The following is a 16,906-nucleotide window of genomic DNA, read 5'->3' on the forward strand; positions in this document are numbered from 1 at the left end:
CACTGGCACCTGAGGGCAATGGAGCCATGCCATATCGCCCACCGACCTGTCAGTTCGCGATCGACGCGCACACCTCTCGTTCCGTGCCTGCGTACGGGCCGTCGCACATCTGGCGGCCTCTCGCGCCTCCGTAACCCGTTTAAGCGAGTCCCGCACGTGGTCAGGCAAAAAAGGGATGGTTGTTTCCCCGCTGCACCAAGTTGCCCATCAGTCGGAGGTACATTCTCACGGCCATACATAAGGAAACTGGTGAATATCCTGTGGACGCGTGCGGGACCATGCGGTATGCCGCCAGGACGCCCGGTATGTGCAAGTCCCAATCGGTTTGTTTTTCACTCACCATGTGACAAAGCATGGCCGAAAGGGTGCGGTTAAATCGTTCCACCATGCCATCCATTTGCGGATGGTAAGGGGAAGTGCGGATTTTCTCTGTACCCAAGGCAGAGCACACGTCTTTGAGCAATTTAGAGGAGAAGTTACATCCTTGATCCGTGAGCAGTCCTTCAGGTGCTCCTTTATCCATGACGTATCCATTCAAGAAAGCCTCGGTGATGGATGAGGCCATTTGGTCAGGTAGAGGCCAGGCCATAGGCCAGCAAGAAAAGTATTCGACCCCGACCAAAAGGTATTTATTGCCCCTAGCCGATGGAGGGAACGGGCCCAGGATATCCAGAGCAACCAGCTCATTAATACGGGACACCTCAATTGATCGTAGGGGCGGGACATAATTTTGACGTGGCGGTTTCCGTTTCGCACAATCATGGCATGACCGGATAAAGCTGGTGACATCCGCTGTCATGCCTGGCCAAAAGAAATCTTGCTGCATCGCGGCCAATGTTTTCTGCACGCCAAGGTGCATAAGCTTGTCGGCGTGCAGCGCTCGGATCAGATCGTGGCGAAGGGACGTTGGCACAACCAGGCGTGAACGGTCCAACAACCCATTCGTACACATTAGTAATCCCGCCTGGCCCCGAAACAACTGCCATTTCCATCCTGCCAAATGAGATCTCAGTTTCCCGACCAATCCCCGAAGTGGAGCCAAAGAGGCATCAGCCTCTTGCTCGCTTAGCTACACCGAGTGCGGCAAATGCAGCGTATTGTCGGCTCCAACGGGTATATCCTGGCCTTCATCCTTTGACATCGCCCCCATGACTGGACAGGGCAGGGTAGGCAACGCCGCACAGCGGTGCGTACCCATCAGACAAGCGCAGGGAGGGGTCGCGGGCAACCTAGAGAGAGCGTTCGCGTTGCCATGGCGAGTACCCTTGCGGTACGTGATCTCGAAGGAAAACTCCTGCAGCGATTCCAACCAACGAGCCAATTTACCGGACGGTTGTTCTAATTTCAATGAATATTGCAAGGCAGCATGGTCATTCGTGCACGAGGAATTTCCTTCCATACAGGTATGGCCAGTACTGGCGAACAAAATGGACGATTGCCAGAAATTCCCGTCGCGTCACGCAATAGCGCGTCTTGGCAGGAGACAGAACCCTGCTGCCGTATGCCACCACTCGCTCGAACCCCGTCTTTCCGTTGCGACAAAACGGCCCCTATGCCGATGTCGCTAGCATCTGCGTCAAGAATGAACGGCTGGGAAAAGTCTGGGTAGTTGAGTGTCGGAGAGGTGGCCAGGCGATCCCGGAGAGACTGAAAAGAGCGCTCCTCTTCCGGGCCCCATTTAAATCTCTGATTCTTCCCTGTCAGAACATTCATCGGCTTAGCCAGCGTCGCGAAATTCTTAACAAATCGTCGATAGTAGGATGCGAACCCTATAAACCGCCATACGTCGCCCACTGAAGTGGGCGTGGGCCACTCCCAGACACAAGACGTTTTCTGAGGGTCCGTGGACACACCATCAGAGCTGACAATGTGTCCAAGGTAGCGGACACATCGTTGCAAAAGGTGGCACTTCTTTGGTTTAAATTTAAGGTCGGCCGACCGTATCCTCTGAAAGACAGTCTCCAGCCGTTGGAGGTGTTCTTCGAAGGTGCGACTGAATACAAAGATATCGTCCAAATATATGAGACACGTTTCCCACTGCAGCCCTGTTAGCACCAGTTCCATCAAGCGTTGGAACGTCGCCGGTGCTGCATTCAAGCCCATAGGTAGGCAGTTAAACTCAAAGAGGCCCTGCTGCGTGCGGAACGCCGTTCTCGGTCTGGACGCGTCATCGAGGGGAAGCTGCCAAAACCCAGACGACAGGTCGAGGGTAGAAAATAAATTTGCCCCCGACAAAGCGTCCAACGAGTCGTCCATCCGTGGCAAGGGGTATGCGTCCACCACGGATATCTTATTTAATCGGCGGAAGTCTACACAAAACCTCATTCCGCCATCCTTCTTTTTAACCAACACCACCGGCGCGCCCTAAGGACTGTTGGACGGCGAAATTATATTGGCCGCCAACATGTCGTCCACCGCGCCATGCACTTGTTCCCTTTCTGCAGGGCTCATGCAATGCGGGTGCATACAAATTGGTCCCGCCGCACCGGTGTCGATATGGTGTGACAAGAGCGAGGTATGGCCCAAATCCAAATCGTTTTTACTGAAAACGTCAGCGTACTTCGACAATAGTGAATGCAAGGCGCTCCGCTGCGTGGCTGACAAGGACGTATTTTCCCGGCACAATTCTGCGATCCATCGATCGTTCGAACGATCGGATTGTGGCACGCCAGCGGCCATTTTTGTGGGTTGGTCGCTCTCAAAGCTGGAGCCTCGGACTCACTCGATGGGATCGTGTCATGAACGAAGACGTTCGGAAGCGACTTGGTGTGGCCCCCATTGCGGACAAGATGCTTGAGGCAAGGCTTCGGTGGTACGGCCATGTGATGCGAAGTGAAGAGTCATCAGTGGCCAAGACTGCCATGCGTATTGAGCCAGAGGGCCGCCGTCCACGCGGACGTCCGAAGAAGCGATGGATGGATCGAATAAAGGAAGACATAAAGACGGTCAACGCATCCCCTGAAGATGCCCTGGACCGAGCCAAATGGAGAAGACAATGCCGAAAAGCGGACCCTGCGCCACAGCGGGAACAACGCTAGGAAGAAGAAGGTCGCTCTCAAAGCTGGTGAAATCGGTAGTGGCATGAGCCAATACCGAGCCAGCCGGAACGACCACCTGGTCCGGGCCCCCATTTAACACTTGTATGAACGGGGCCTGACCAGGCCGAATGATAGTCTGAGCCGCCACTAGGGAAAACGATTTAGCCACAGAGTTTGACGGACCCAACAACACACCCGTCGCATCGTCCGCGGCTTCCAACCGTTTTCGGTAACGCAGCGGGATAAGCATTTGTGTGCCCGATGGTACTTCTACCGTGACAGCAACAATCGCGTTAACAGCGTTTCCTGGGGGCGAATGGCCCAGCAGGGACGGCAGGAAGGACATTCTACGGCCCCCTGGCATTTCCAAGCAACCTTGATCGACAAGTATTTTAATTGGCATCCAACGAAGGAAATCCGTGCCCAATAAGCATGGGACGGCCAATGAACGCGAGATCAAAACTGGTCCCACCGCGGTGATATTCCCTATAGCAATGCGCACATCTACTCGCCCCAAAATACCCATGCTACCCCCATTCGCAGCAACGCATGCATCGTTAGCCGGTCGGATCCGCGACGCATCCCAACGGTGGCCTGTCTATCTCAGGATCTCCCGCCCATGCCGCCATCTGGTCCCAACGTTTGAGGTTGAATTTGGCGTCCAAACAGCGCGCTGCCCATCGAGACGTTAGCGGTTCGTGGCCGCACACCGGCAATGATATGTTAAGTTCCTGGGACAACTCAATCATTCTAGAAAGGATGAGAGGATCCAGGAGATCGGCTGACGAATCAGGGTAGGTGGCCATGTCAAGCGCCGACAGTGCCCCTCGGTAGGCCAAGGGCGATTCTTCCGCTCCTCGACGCTGCTGCATGAATTTCCTGGTAGCTGCCGTCGACGGCTCGTAGAACTCTGCCATTTCCGCGAAAGCGTCATGCAGCGTCTTTTTCTTACTCGCCAGGATGGAGTGGAAGACTGCCAAGGAGACGTCGTCCAACAGCGTGGGCAGAGCCTCCAGCGCTTCTGCCTCCATCCATAGCACCGACCAGAAGGCTGACTCGAACCGCCACATGAACGTGCTCCAGTCGCCCCCAGCGACAAATTCTTTAATTTGAGGAAGGCGATGGCCGCGGTGAATATCCGAGGCCTCGGGCGTGTCAGATCCCGCTCCCCGCGCAGCACGCGGCTCCACAAAGATGGTGTCCGGCGGCCGCGTGGCAGCAGCCCCACCCAAAATAGAGGCCTCCCCCTCCGTGGCAGGAGTAATGGCAGACGGTGTTTCCCGCCGAAGATCTTGGTCATCGGCCCTTGGGTGAGTTCCACGCGGCCGACCGAGGGCCGCAGATGACGCGACCGCCGTTGCAAGATTTAGCAAGATCGCACAGAGCGACTCTGTCTGCTCCGCCATCCGACGCCACCCCTCGTCCCCAGCTGGAGACACCTCCTCACCAGCCTGTCATCGATGCGCGGCGTCGAGGAGAGCGGCAGACGGCGGCAGAGGACCTGAGGCTCCCAGCAGCTCGTCCTCGTCCGCCTCGACATCTTCATCCGACGGAGGATCCGGTGGGTTTCTTTTCTTGAGGTGCTTGGACATTTTCTAATAATTGTCCAAACGGTCTCAAGAAGCTCTTCTGTCACCAATGTAATAAAGGTCGTTGAAGCGACTTCTGGAATCCGGTCTTTATTTTTCTTTCGTTCACAACACTCCTGTCTTAATCCTTCACGCTGCTAACAGACAGCGTGAGAAGGAGAGAGAGACTCGCGCGGCCACGTGGCAGGCCTGGACCCCGCTCCAGCGTGGCCTCACCCTCCATTCGTTCCAGATCTGACCACGTGTTGTCCGTCTCCACCCCTTTTAATACCCGGGTCACGTGGTACCTTTCCACCAATCCTGGTTAACCTCCATGGAATCTTCTAGACTCCATCGTACGATCCCAGGACCGCGCCCCTGACTCGTCCCCCCATTGGCTGTGGCTAAAGCCAGCAGATCCAATCATCTACTTACAGATGTCACCTTCCCATTACGTCAGGGCCACGCCCCTAGACTTCCGCCCATTGGCTATGGGCCAAGACCGGTAGAGCCAATCATCGTAACGAGGTGTGATCAACCACCCAGATATATCCTCACATTACACAGATATAATGGGAGGCTGATCGATGCCCAAGTGCAGTCAAGGGATGGCTCCCTATTGGTCAACCACGTTATGTATGCCAATGATTTGGAAATTGCTGCTCATTCAGAGTAGGAGTTGGAGATGCTGCTGCTGAAACTGGAGCGTGCCACTAAGAGTTGGGGCCTTAATATCAGCCCCACCAAGACTAAGCACCTGCCGGGGTATTTTGTACCATCAGACACTCCAACCCCACAACTACCAATCGGTGATGGGGATGTTCTGGAGAGAGTGGAGAGTTTCCCATACCTGGGCAGTGTGCTCATGAGCGGCTCCGGTTTTACAGCAGAGGTCTCACTCCGAATCAGTCATGCGGCATTATCTATCCATCAGCTTTGTAACACTGTGTGGAAGCTACCTGGTCTGTCGCTCCACATGACACTTCTAGTCTTCTCCAGGCTTGTGAAAGTGGACACCTCTACTGGATATTATGTGCCAGTGAGAAACTTTCAAGCTGGCGTGCATACGATTTATCCTGGGTTTAACCAGATTCGATTGTGTGAGGAGATCGCAATTCCATGAACGATTTGAACACATTCCCACCAATGAGCTCCTCCATCAGGCAAGGCTGTGCTGGCTGGGTCATGTACCCGCATACCCTGCAATGCTTGCCCAAGCAGCTTTTGTTTGGCCGTATAGAGGGGGGCTAAAGGTGCATGATACGTGCTAAAGAAGAGATGGACTGATACGGTACGGGAGGATGTGGAGCTGAGTGGACTTGCCAAAAACTGGAGTCATCGGTGTCAAGGTCGGCCTCTATGGAGGAGGCTCGTGAAGGACGCTATTACTGGGCAGTCGCCCTCTAGCAACAACGTAGGGCAGAGGAGCGATGCTCACAACAACGAGACGAGCGCCAGGCAGCTAAAATCAGCAAGTTGGCTCAGAAGGGGGTTCGAGTGGTTCATATGCCAGTCAGTACATCCACGGCACCGGCTGGGTCTGTGTTATGACCTCCTGTCAGCGAGCCTTCAACACTTCACGTGTCTCAACGTGCACCTGCCCTAGCACAGGCGCCATGGTGAGGTCACCGTCACTGGTGGCGAATGTTAGTTGTTGTGTGAGTGGGCGAGCGGTTTGTTGTCCTTCACCGCACACCTCCGATTAGCACGGTTGGCTCCGTTTAGTCGAAGAGAGCTTCAACATACACACACTACACTATACACTACATACTACAACATATATTACACTTCATTATAATACAATATACATTACTATACCCTACACTTCTATACACTACATTATTAAATACAACTACACACTAAGCATCCTACTATATACCACACTACACCATCCACGACACCACACATTACACTATACATTACACGACTATGCACTACTATATACACTACAATACACTACACTATGATATAACACTATACACTACACTGCTATACATTACGCTATACAGTACATTACACACTACACTACATATACACTATATACTACAACATATACTACACTTATTTATATTGCAATATACACTACTATACCCTACACTACTATACATTACACTACTATATACACTACTATATACCACTATACACTGCACTGATATACACTATACACTACATTACACACTACACTTACGTATATACTACGTACTACAACGTACTATACATTTTTATTCTGCAATATACACTAATATACCCTCCACTACTATGCACTACACTACTATACAGTATACACTACACCATATACCACGATAAACTACACTACATGTTCACTACACTATATACTACAATACACTACACTATACACTACATTACACACGACACTGCGTATACACTATGGACTACAGCATATACTACACTTCTTTATACTGCAATATACACTACTATACATTACACTACTATACAGTATACACTACACTATATACCACTATTAACTACACTACAAACTACACTACTGTACACAACACTACTATATACTACAATGCACTACACTGCAGAGGTGTGGACTCGAGTCATGTGACTTGGACTCGAGTCAGACTCGAGTCATGAATTTGATGACTTGCGACTCGACTTGGACTTGCATAACAATGACTTTGTCCCACCTATGAGATGTGGACTCGAGTCATGTGACTTGGACTCGAGTCAGACTCGAGTCATGAATTTGATGACTTGCGACTCGACTTGGACTTGCATAACAATGACTTTGTCCCACCTCTGCTACACTGTATACTACATTACACACTACACTACGTATACACTATGTACTACAGCATATACTACACTTATTTAAACTGCAATATACACTACTATACCCTACACTACGGTAGTGGCATTGTTGGGCGCGATACGCGATCACCCCTACTCTTTAGCCGGTAGTACCGGCACGGTGTCAACAGGGGGCGGAATAGAGGCTGAACCAGATATTCTGGACGAAGTCGAGCCGTTGGGCCCAGGTAACTCCCAGCGAAGATCGTGACCGTAAGTGCAGACCCCCAAGAGGGGGCTGGGAGGATGACGTCACACTCCAGGTCCCTCTGGAAGATTCTAGAAGGAAGGCGTGGCTCGAGTGAGCTGGGTGCAAGTTGTGGCCCAAATATCCATTCATCTTAAGGGCCTGGTGTACGTGTTCCAGTTCACTGGCTAGGTGGTGTTGGTCAGAAATGCAGTGGGCCTTGTGGTGTAGGGTTTTGATGAGGGATTTCTTCTGTGCCGGGTGGTGGTGGGAATCAGGTTTCAAGTAGGAATAATAGTTTGCCACCCTTCTCCACTTCCACTCGAAGACTTGAAGAAGCCACCCTGAAGAACTGGAGCTGGGGCCGGACACGAGGACCTTGGCTGGGTTGGGTCAGAGATAGCCTCCCTCGGTCCCGCTAGCCGGAGGACCATTATCTGAGCTATTCTCCCAGTTTGTAGGGCACGCTAGCCCGGAGGACGTACCTCCTTAGGGTATCGAGTGGAAGGGGCCGTTACACCTTTGTGTTAGGGATTGCTACTGTTATGGTTATAATAAACGTGTTGCCTCCAGAGAAGACTCTCTCTCCATTTGTACCCACTACACTACTATACACTACACTACTATAAACTATACACTACTATATACTAATAGACACTACACTGCTATATACTATACACTACACTGATATACACTACACTATTCACTACATTATACAGTATATACTATACAATAAACGACACTTATTTGTACAACGATATACATTAACCATCCTGCAATACTATACACTGCACTCTACATTACACTATGAACTATCCACTACACTATACACTACTATACACTATACGATACACTACATATATAACACTATATACTACACTATACACTGCACTACACACTGCACTATGCACTGCTATACACTACTCTATACTCTACACTATACACTACACTATACAATTATATACACTATATATCATACTATACATTACACGAAATACTACACTATACACTACACTATTATACACTATACACTACATTATGCACTACTATACACGACACTATACACTACACTATACACTACTATACACTACACTATACACTACACTACATTATACACTATACACTACACTAATCACTACACTAAGCACTATACTAAGCACTACTATACACTACACTACTATACACGACACTACACAACTATGCACTACACTATAGAATACACTATAACACTTAGTAATCTCCACGTCTCTCTCTGTGTGTCCGTGTGTCTCAGAGGCCGTGTCAAAGCCCGAGGTCTCTCCCCGTGACCCCGTGGTGCACGTGGGAGGCTCCCTGTCTCTGCGCTGCGTCGTGCACCAGGGCTCTCCTCCCATCTCCTACTCGTGGTTTAGGCGGGACGCGAGCTTGGAGGGGAACCTCACAGCGACCGGGGTCCACACGGAGACGTGGACCCTGCACAACGCGCGGCACGGTGACGCGTTCGCCTGTGAGGTCAACAACAAAGTGGACGGGGCAAATACGACGATGAACAGGAGCGACGTCGTGATGGTGACAGCAGCGGCACCCGGTACGGAGACCGCTGCCATTCGAGGCTGAGTCGACCAAGGGGGGAGGAGACGCAAAGAGCGGTTCGACATTTTCGGCCCCGTTATTTGTCATGAGTGGGAGTCGAACTCGGGTCTCTGCCGGGTTCGTGGCGCAGAGCAGCACTAACTGCTACTACAGTACTGTATACCCCAGCCCCACTCACGCCTTCACACACACAAACAAAGACCCCCCGTGTCGCCTCGAACAGACTGTAGGGGCAAGTGCTGTTGGCGAGTAGCACCTATGAAGGCCGGCATTGCACACGAGGGGGTGGGTGGCCAGCACCATGCCCGGCCGCCTTTGTCTCCCCAGTGGCGATGTTTATACACCGCACCAGACCAATCAGTTTCAAAGACAATCTTACCCATAAAAGTAATTTATTGTCTGTCTATGTGTGTGTGGACACACCTTGTGACGCATTTAACTCACACAACTGCTGGCTTTACGTTTCAACAAACTATGCACGCACGACTAAAAAAGCCCCCGATTGACAAATCACGTTTTCTTTTTCCCATCCATCAACTTTAAAGTAGTTAAATTTACAATGTATTCATTTTATAAGCACAGGGCGGCGCCAGAGCACGCATCTGCGCATGCGCGAGGACGCTGACTCATGGTCGTTGCCCCTAGCAACGCACACGTGCAATCGGTGGGGGGAGGGGGGAATTCTCATTTGCGTTAAAAACTGTTTTTAAAATACACACAACGCTGAGGAAAATTACTCAAAGTGTCATGTCCTCTTCTGCCCACCCCCCCCCGAATGTGTGCACTTACTAGTATAGGGTCGGTAAATACTACTATTATAGTCCTTAGATACTATTACTGTAGAACGGGCGGGGGGATGGTGGTGGGGGGGGTAACACCACAGCACCAGCCTGAAAAGGTGCCACCTCGGCCGGCTGGGAAATCTCGGCGATGCCGGGGGCTCTGCACGAGACTAGGCCTCACCACGGCACTCTATGAAGTTAGTTCTTGATTTGAAGCTTTTGTGACTGCAGGAATCCATACTCTTTGCTTCTTTTGGTAAAGTCACCTACATGAGTATAAAGTTAGTATTATAGAGTTGATGTATATTATTATAGAGTCGGTATATATATGAGACTATAGAGTAGGTAGATACTACTGTAGAGTAGGTAGATACTACTGTAGAGTCAGTAGATACTACTGTAGAGTCAGTATATACTACTGCAGAATCAGTAGATACCATGATAGAGTCAGTAAATACTATGATAGAGTCTGTAGATACTTTCTTGATTTGAAGCTTTCGTGACTGCAGGAATCCATACTCATTGGTTCATTCGGTAAAGTCACGTAGGTATAAAATAAAATAAAGAAAATCACGATGTTACAGGCGCATCTGTCATCAGGTGGGAAAGCATGGTCTGCTGCTGAGGCAGACTGTTTTAAAAGGATTGAATGGGTGTCGCCCAAGGGTCATAAAGAAGTGGCCGGGGTTAGTGATGTTAACGTGATAAATTAGCATGTATCTGTAAGATAGGAGGAGAGCGGCCTCCTGGACGAGGGCACGGAAGTAGCTATGTTAATGTGAGAGATTATCATGATGTTAATGTAAAAAATTAGCATGTAACTGTAGAAAAGGAAGAGAGCGGCCTCCTCGACGAGGGCATGTAAGAGGCTATGTTAATGTGAGAGATTAGCATGACATAACAGCTGACATAGGCAGGTAGGATGGAAACATCACAGTCAGTTAAGACTTTACCTGGTTAATAACATCCTTCCAATGATTGCTCAGTTTGTACCCATCCGCTCAGTTGAAGTTGTGTCTGTGTTTATATATCTGGATGGCTTCATGAACAAATCTCTGAAGGTTTACAGAGTACCTCCATCTTGGAAAATTAAATTTCGTGTGAGCCCACAGCATTAAAACAATGATCAGCAACGGCAGAGGTATTGGTCTTATCGTGTTTCAAATCCACCTTGTGTTCACGAACGCGGTCCCAGACATGTCGTTTCGTTTCTTCAATGTAACTGCTGCCACAACCACAACTTAATTTGTAGACAACAGGGTATTGCATGTCAGGACTCACATCCTTTACAGATGGGATTAAATCACGGATTTTGTGTACTGTGTTGAAACGAACCTGGATTCTGTGTTTGTTTAAGATATTGGAAATATTTTTGGTAACGTCTGCTATGTATGGCAAAGTGATGGTTTGGGTTGGATCCTCAGAAGGTTGTCTCCCAATGGCTGGGGAGGCAGCTTTGCGGATTGTACGGTCCGAGTATCCGTCCATCCTGAGGGCTTGGTGTACGTGCTCCAAATCACTAGCTATGTGGTGCTGGTCGGAGATGCAACGGGCCCTATGGTGTAGTGTTTTGATGAGGGAATTCTTCTGGGCTGGATGGTGATGGGAGTCAGGCTTTAGATAGGCATCCGTGTGGGTGTCTTTCCTGTAGACCGAATGTCCCAACGAGCCATCAGGTCTCTTCTCGATCAAAACATCCAGGAATGGTAGCTTGTCATCCTTTTCCACTTCCATGCTGAATTTTATAGACGGGTGTATGGATTTGATGTGGTTGGGAAATTGGTTCAGTGCTGGCAAGCCAGATGACAAACGTGTCATCTACGTATCTCTTCCACAAGAAAGGACGTAGGGTGGATGTCTGGATGGCATCTGTCTCAAATTTAATGAAAACATTCGCTATCACTGGCGATAATGGAGAACTCATAGGGGTACCTTCATTTTGTCTGTAAAATGTACCATTCCAGGTTAAGTATGTGTTGGTAAGACAGTGCCTTACCAAAGTTGGTGCATCTGGATTCAGTCCTTGTTGGACCAAGTCTTCAATGATTGCAATGGTGTCAAGTACAGTATAACGAGTTTAACTATTAGTAACTAGTACTTGTGTATGTATATGTTGTGTTATTAATATAAGTTTTTGAAATATATGTTTCCCCCCGCTCCTGCATCATATATTAGCAGAGCTTGTTTGTTGTTTGTTTGCTTGTTCACCACATTTACTGCGCGTGGTTAATGCAGTGACACGATTCCTTGCAAAAGGTTACTTATTGGTGTTTGAACTTATTAACACCACTCTTCTTTTATTGCCAGATAGGATGAAACCTATTCTTATACTATGATTATTATTATGTTGTTTGTATTCATAGGAGGTGATGGCCTGAGTTCTCAGCACTACATCTACTGGTTCCCTGTTCTCATCATCCTGATGCTCATCGCGATCGCGTGCCTCATCATTTACCACCGCCACAAAGGTGAGGAGTTTTGATCCTACAAAGACAACGTCGCCCCCCCCCCCCCCCCCCCCCCCCGTGTCGCCTGTAACAGGCGGTCGGGCCAAGTGCTGTTTGTAGCGAGTAGCAGCAGCGCCTATGAAGGCTACCGGCACTGTGGCACACACAGAGGAGGGAGGGTGGCCAGCACCGTTCCCGGCCGCCTTTGTCTCCCCCGTGGCGATGGTTATACACTGCACCAGGTACTCATTTGAGGCAGAGTCGACTTCGGGGAGGCCCAGGACCGTTTCAATTAATCGTCACTGGTGTTGGCCGTGAGCAGGAATCGAACTCGGTACGTCAGGTTCGTAGTGCAGCGTAGGGCTAACCGCTACACTACCACTCCAACTACACACACAATATGCACAACTACACCTACACACACCACACAACCACACCTACTCTACACAGATACCACACACAAACACATTACACACCTATACACCACAGACACTACACACTCTACACACCTATACATTATATAGCTATAACAAGAACAACAACCGCCATTCGCCACTAAGTGGCAGGGACGTCACCACGGAGATTGTGCCAGGCTATGTGCACGTTGAGGCCACGTGAAGTGTCAAATGCCCCCTGGCAGGAGGTCACGGGACAAACCCAGGTGCCATGTGTCGACTAAGTGAGATGACTGGCTGATGCACAACCTGGGCTCCTACTCTGTAAACTTGACGTGTTTTATCCACCCGGCGCTCCGCTCATTGTTCTGAGCATCACTCCTCTGCCTTCCATTGTTGTTGGAGGGCGACTGCCTCCAACTGTCCAGTAGCGTCCTTCACGAACCTCCTCCACAGAGGCCGATCTTGATCGTAGGCAGACCAACCTGAATTTTCTAACCGGCGAAGATGTCCCATTAGGAGGGTTCAAGTTTTGCAAGAGTAGAGAATGGATGGTATGACTGTGGCCGAATAGACCTGAAGCTTCGTGTGGAGCGATAGATAAGGTAGCTTCCACAGAGCATTATGCAGCCAATGAAAATATCATTTCGCCCCACTGAATTCAAACCGAAGCTGGTCATAAGCAAACTGCCCAGGTATGGAAAACTCTGCACTTTCATCACAACCGAACCCTCACCAAAGGGGAATAGATGGGTCGAGTGTTTGATGGCACAAAATACCCATGCAGGTGCTACTTTTTGATGGGGCTAGCAGCAACGCCCCCAACTGCTCATCTGACTGAGCAGCAATCACCACATCATCAGCCTAAGTAACATGGTTTACCAAAACGGAGGAATCCCTTGACCGCACCCAGGCATAAATCAGCCTCCCATTCCACCTCTACCAGGTTGGAAATTCCTCCAGTACAGCCATGGAAGGCTTCTCGAACTACGTGGTCGAAAAATATGTTAAATAATGTTGGAGCCAGAGGACATCCTTGTCGCACACCAAGGTAAACAGGGAATGGTTCTGACTCCTGGCCATGTAGTTTTAACCGGACCTGCCCACCATCATAAAGGTCCTTAATGTTCGTGCGCAGAGAGTAAGGTACTCCAAAAGCATGAAAAACAACCCAGAGCCCAGGCCTACTAATGGCATCATATGCCATTACCAGGTCAATAAAGCAGAGATGTAAGTCTTATTTGAATTACCTACAACTATGCTGTAGCAGACGGGTAGAAAATATGGCATCTGTGCAAGGCTGCCCTTTCCTGACACCACATTGTAAGCCTCTCCTCAGCGTGTCCAGCAAGGCAATGTTGAAAAATCCATGCCAGGACCTTTCCCGGCACACAGAGAATTTCACTTGGGAGATCATTTCTGTCCGGTGCTTTTCCTGGTCACACACACACACTACATAATACACACAGTACACTGCACACTACACTACACACACTCACTACACACACTCACTACACACACACACATTACACACACTACACACACTACACACGAACTCCCGTGGTCACTGGTCAGCGAGGAAGGGGACGTGACGTGCCAACCTTTCCACGATGTTTTTTCCACGATTACCCACGGCCGTGCGATCGCATTTTTATTTTATTATCCAGGTGCAAGGCCCCCACTCTACTGAGCTGTGTGGCTCTTTGTTCAGACTTGGACCCGACAATAGAGACCCAGACTCATAGAGACCCACAGAGAGCCTGACACATGGAGACTCAGAGACCCAGAATCCTAGAGACCCATAGAGACCCAGACTCATAGAGACCCACAGAGACCCAGACTAATATAGACCCACAGAGACCCAGACTAATATAGACCAACGGAAACCCAGACTCATATATACCCACAGAGACCCAGACTCATAGAGACCCGCAGAGACCCATACTCATCGAGACCCATACTAAAACTAAACTCATTTATTTCCTGTGTACCAGGCGAGGTAGTTAACATATCGGCCGTCAATAACTGCACGAGCTCATTTGAGTTGCTTGACGCTGGGCATCGCTACCTTCATTCTGTGCCTCTCCGTCAATCACTGAGCCCCGTTGTTCCCCGAAGGACGACTGCGTTTTCTAAATATCCCTTATTGTGATAAACAACAACATCAATGACAACGACGATGATGCTGCTGTTGTTGTTGTCGTCGTCGATTGCAATTTGTATTTGTCCTGCAGCTCGGAGGATGTCGTCACCGCCACGTCCGCCGCCACCACAGCAGCCGCTCGCCTCCTGCAAGACACCACAAGAGGTAAAGAGTGCCGGGGCTGAGATCAGCTCAAGGATCCCGTTGGAACGGAGGAGGCTGCCATGGCCTCTAGCGTGGGCCAATCAGTTTCAAGGGCAATGCCTTCATTATTATTATATTATTAATCACCATAAGTAGAATGATTGTAATCGAAGGATTTTTAGGGTTGCATTGTCCTTGTACTGTTCATGTTTAGGTGATGTTCTCTGCTCTAACACCGGTGGAAGCGGAGACGAGGCCATGCAGGAGGCTGCTGTCGGCTCTGCTGTGGGCCAATTAGTTTCAAAGACAGTGCCCACTGATTATAATCAAATTATACTTAGGATTGCACCCCCGCTGTCCATCGTTTCAGGCGCGGGACCACCCCTCGGAGGTTGGAGGAAGAGGAGGGTGGTGCCCAACGCAGCACTGCACAATGCATACAGTATTAATATTATTATAGTCATAAGTATCATTGCAATGAAAGGATATTTGGATTGGAATTGTATTTGTACTGTTCACATTTTAAGGCGTTGTCATCTGCGCTAAAACTGGTCAGTCTCGGCCTCTCAGTTTCAAGGCCAATTGTGTACATCATCATGATTATCATCGTCACAATCATCGAAGCGCGTTCAGGTTTGAATCTCGCCGTCCGTCGTTTCAGGTGCGGGACCACTCGGACGGGGAGGGGGTGACCTACGCATCGCTCGACGTCCATGCCCTTAACCCCTCCTGCGCCACTCAATCCTCCCGCGGTCACCTCGGCTCCGGCTCCCGCGACCCCTCCCACGTGATCTACGCCTCCCTGCAGGGCGACGGCAGTGGCTACGGCGGCGACGACAGCGACGTCGTTGCCTATGCGGCGCTCGACCAGTGGGTGCTGAACCGCCGAGGCCTGGGTCCGACCCCTCAGCCGGGACGTGGCGGAGCGGGTCGCGGCGCTGACGGCGACTCTGACCGCATCGAGTACGCCCGGGTGGTCGTCGGGGCGACGGACCGCAGAGGGCGCGGAGGTCGCAATGGTCACAAAAGTCAAGTTTAGGGTGACTGGGTGGGGAGGGGGAAAGTTCTCGGAGGTCGTGGAGGTCACAAAAGTCATTGGCAAGATCACGGAAGTCACGGTCATGGATGTTACAACGGTCACAAGGGTCACAGAGGTCAAGGTCGGGTGATAGGCAAGGTGGTGAATGTTACAGAGTGAAGGTCACGAAGGTCGACGTGGTCGGGATACCTGCTGGGAACGAGTTTGAAAATTATTTTGATTGATGACCAAGACAACGGACCAATCACCTGAAGTGAGGAAGTAGCCCAAGGGTCTCTCATCGGTGCAGAGAGGCCTCGAAAAGTGATTGGTTGGGAGGCGAGGTTCAAAAGGGGGTCGGAGGAGAGGTTCAAAACCGCAAATAGGCAGAGAAGCGAAGGTTCGATAGTGGAGGCGACCATAATGGAGGGGTTCTTTTGGGGTTAGATGTGTCGATAAAACCCACCACCACCCGACACAGCCAACTGGTAAGGGTTGTCACGCAAACAGAACGTGGCCAGCTCGTCACTATTACAGCTCTAGTGTTTAGTGTATAGTGTAGGGTATAATGTAGTATACCAGTACAGCACACCAGTGTATTGGAGAGCCAAGCCAAGTGGTGCAATCTGAGCATGGCGTTTCTCCAGTAATTACAACCAGCTTCATCAGGCGTCAGACAGATTTGTGGAGAAACCCACCTGTTTTGTTCCTCCTCACAAACAGAGAGGCGCAGATGTGGTGGGCATTTTTCTGCGCTCTTGCGCAAAGTGGGGGGGGGGGTGGGGGTGGAGGCGA

The 16,906-nt window shown here is 50.1% G+C and overlaps 1 long non-coding RNA gene across 1 annotated transcript; it reads left to right on the forward strand.

Moving 5' to 3' along the window:
• The first annotated feature begins 12,332 nt into the window (after window positions 1-12,332).
• LOC144953508 (uncharacterized) lies at window positions 12,333-15,803 on the forward strand. Its single transcript, XR_013640816.1, has 3 exons — window positions 12,333-12,432; window positions 15,041-15,114; window positions 15,755-15,803. It is a non-coding gene; the product is annotated as an uncharacterized LOC144953508 (long non-coding RNA).
• The last annotated feature ends 1,103 nt before the right edge of the window (window positions 15,804-16,906 follow it).

The sequence above is a fragment of the Lampetra fluviatilis genome, chromosome 77, assembly GCF_964198595.1.
Source record: "Lampetra fluviatilis chromosome 77, kcLamFluv1.1, whole genome shotgun sequence".
Classification (NCBI taxonomy): Eukaryota; Metazoa; Chordata; class Hyperoartia; order Petromyzontiformes; family Petromyzontidae; genus Lampetra; species Lampetra fluviatilis.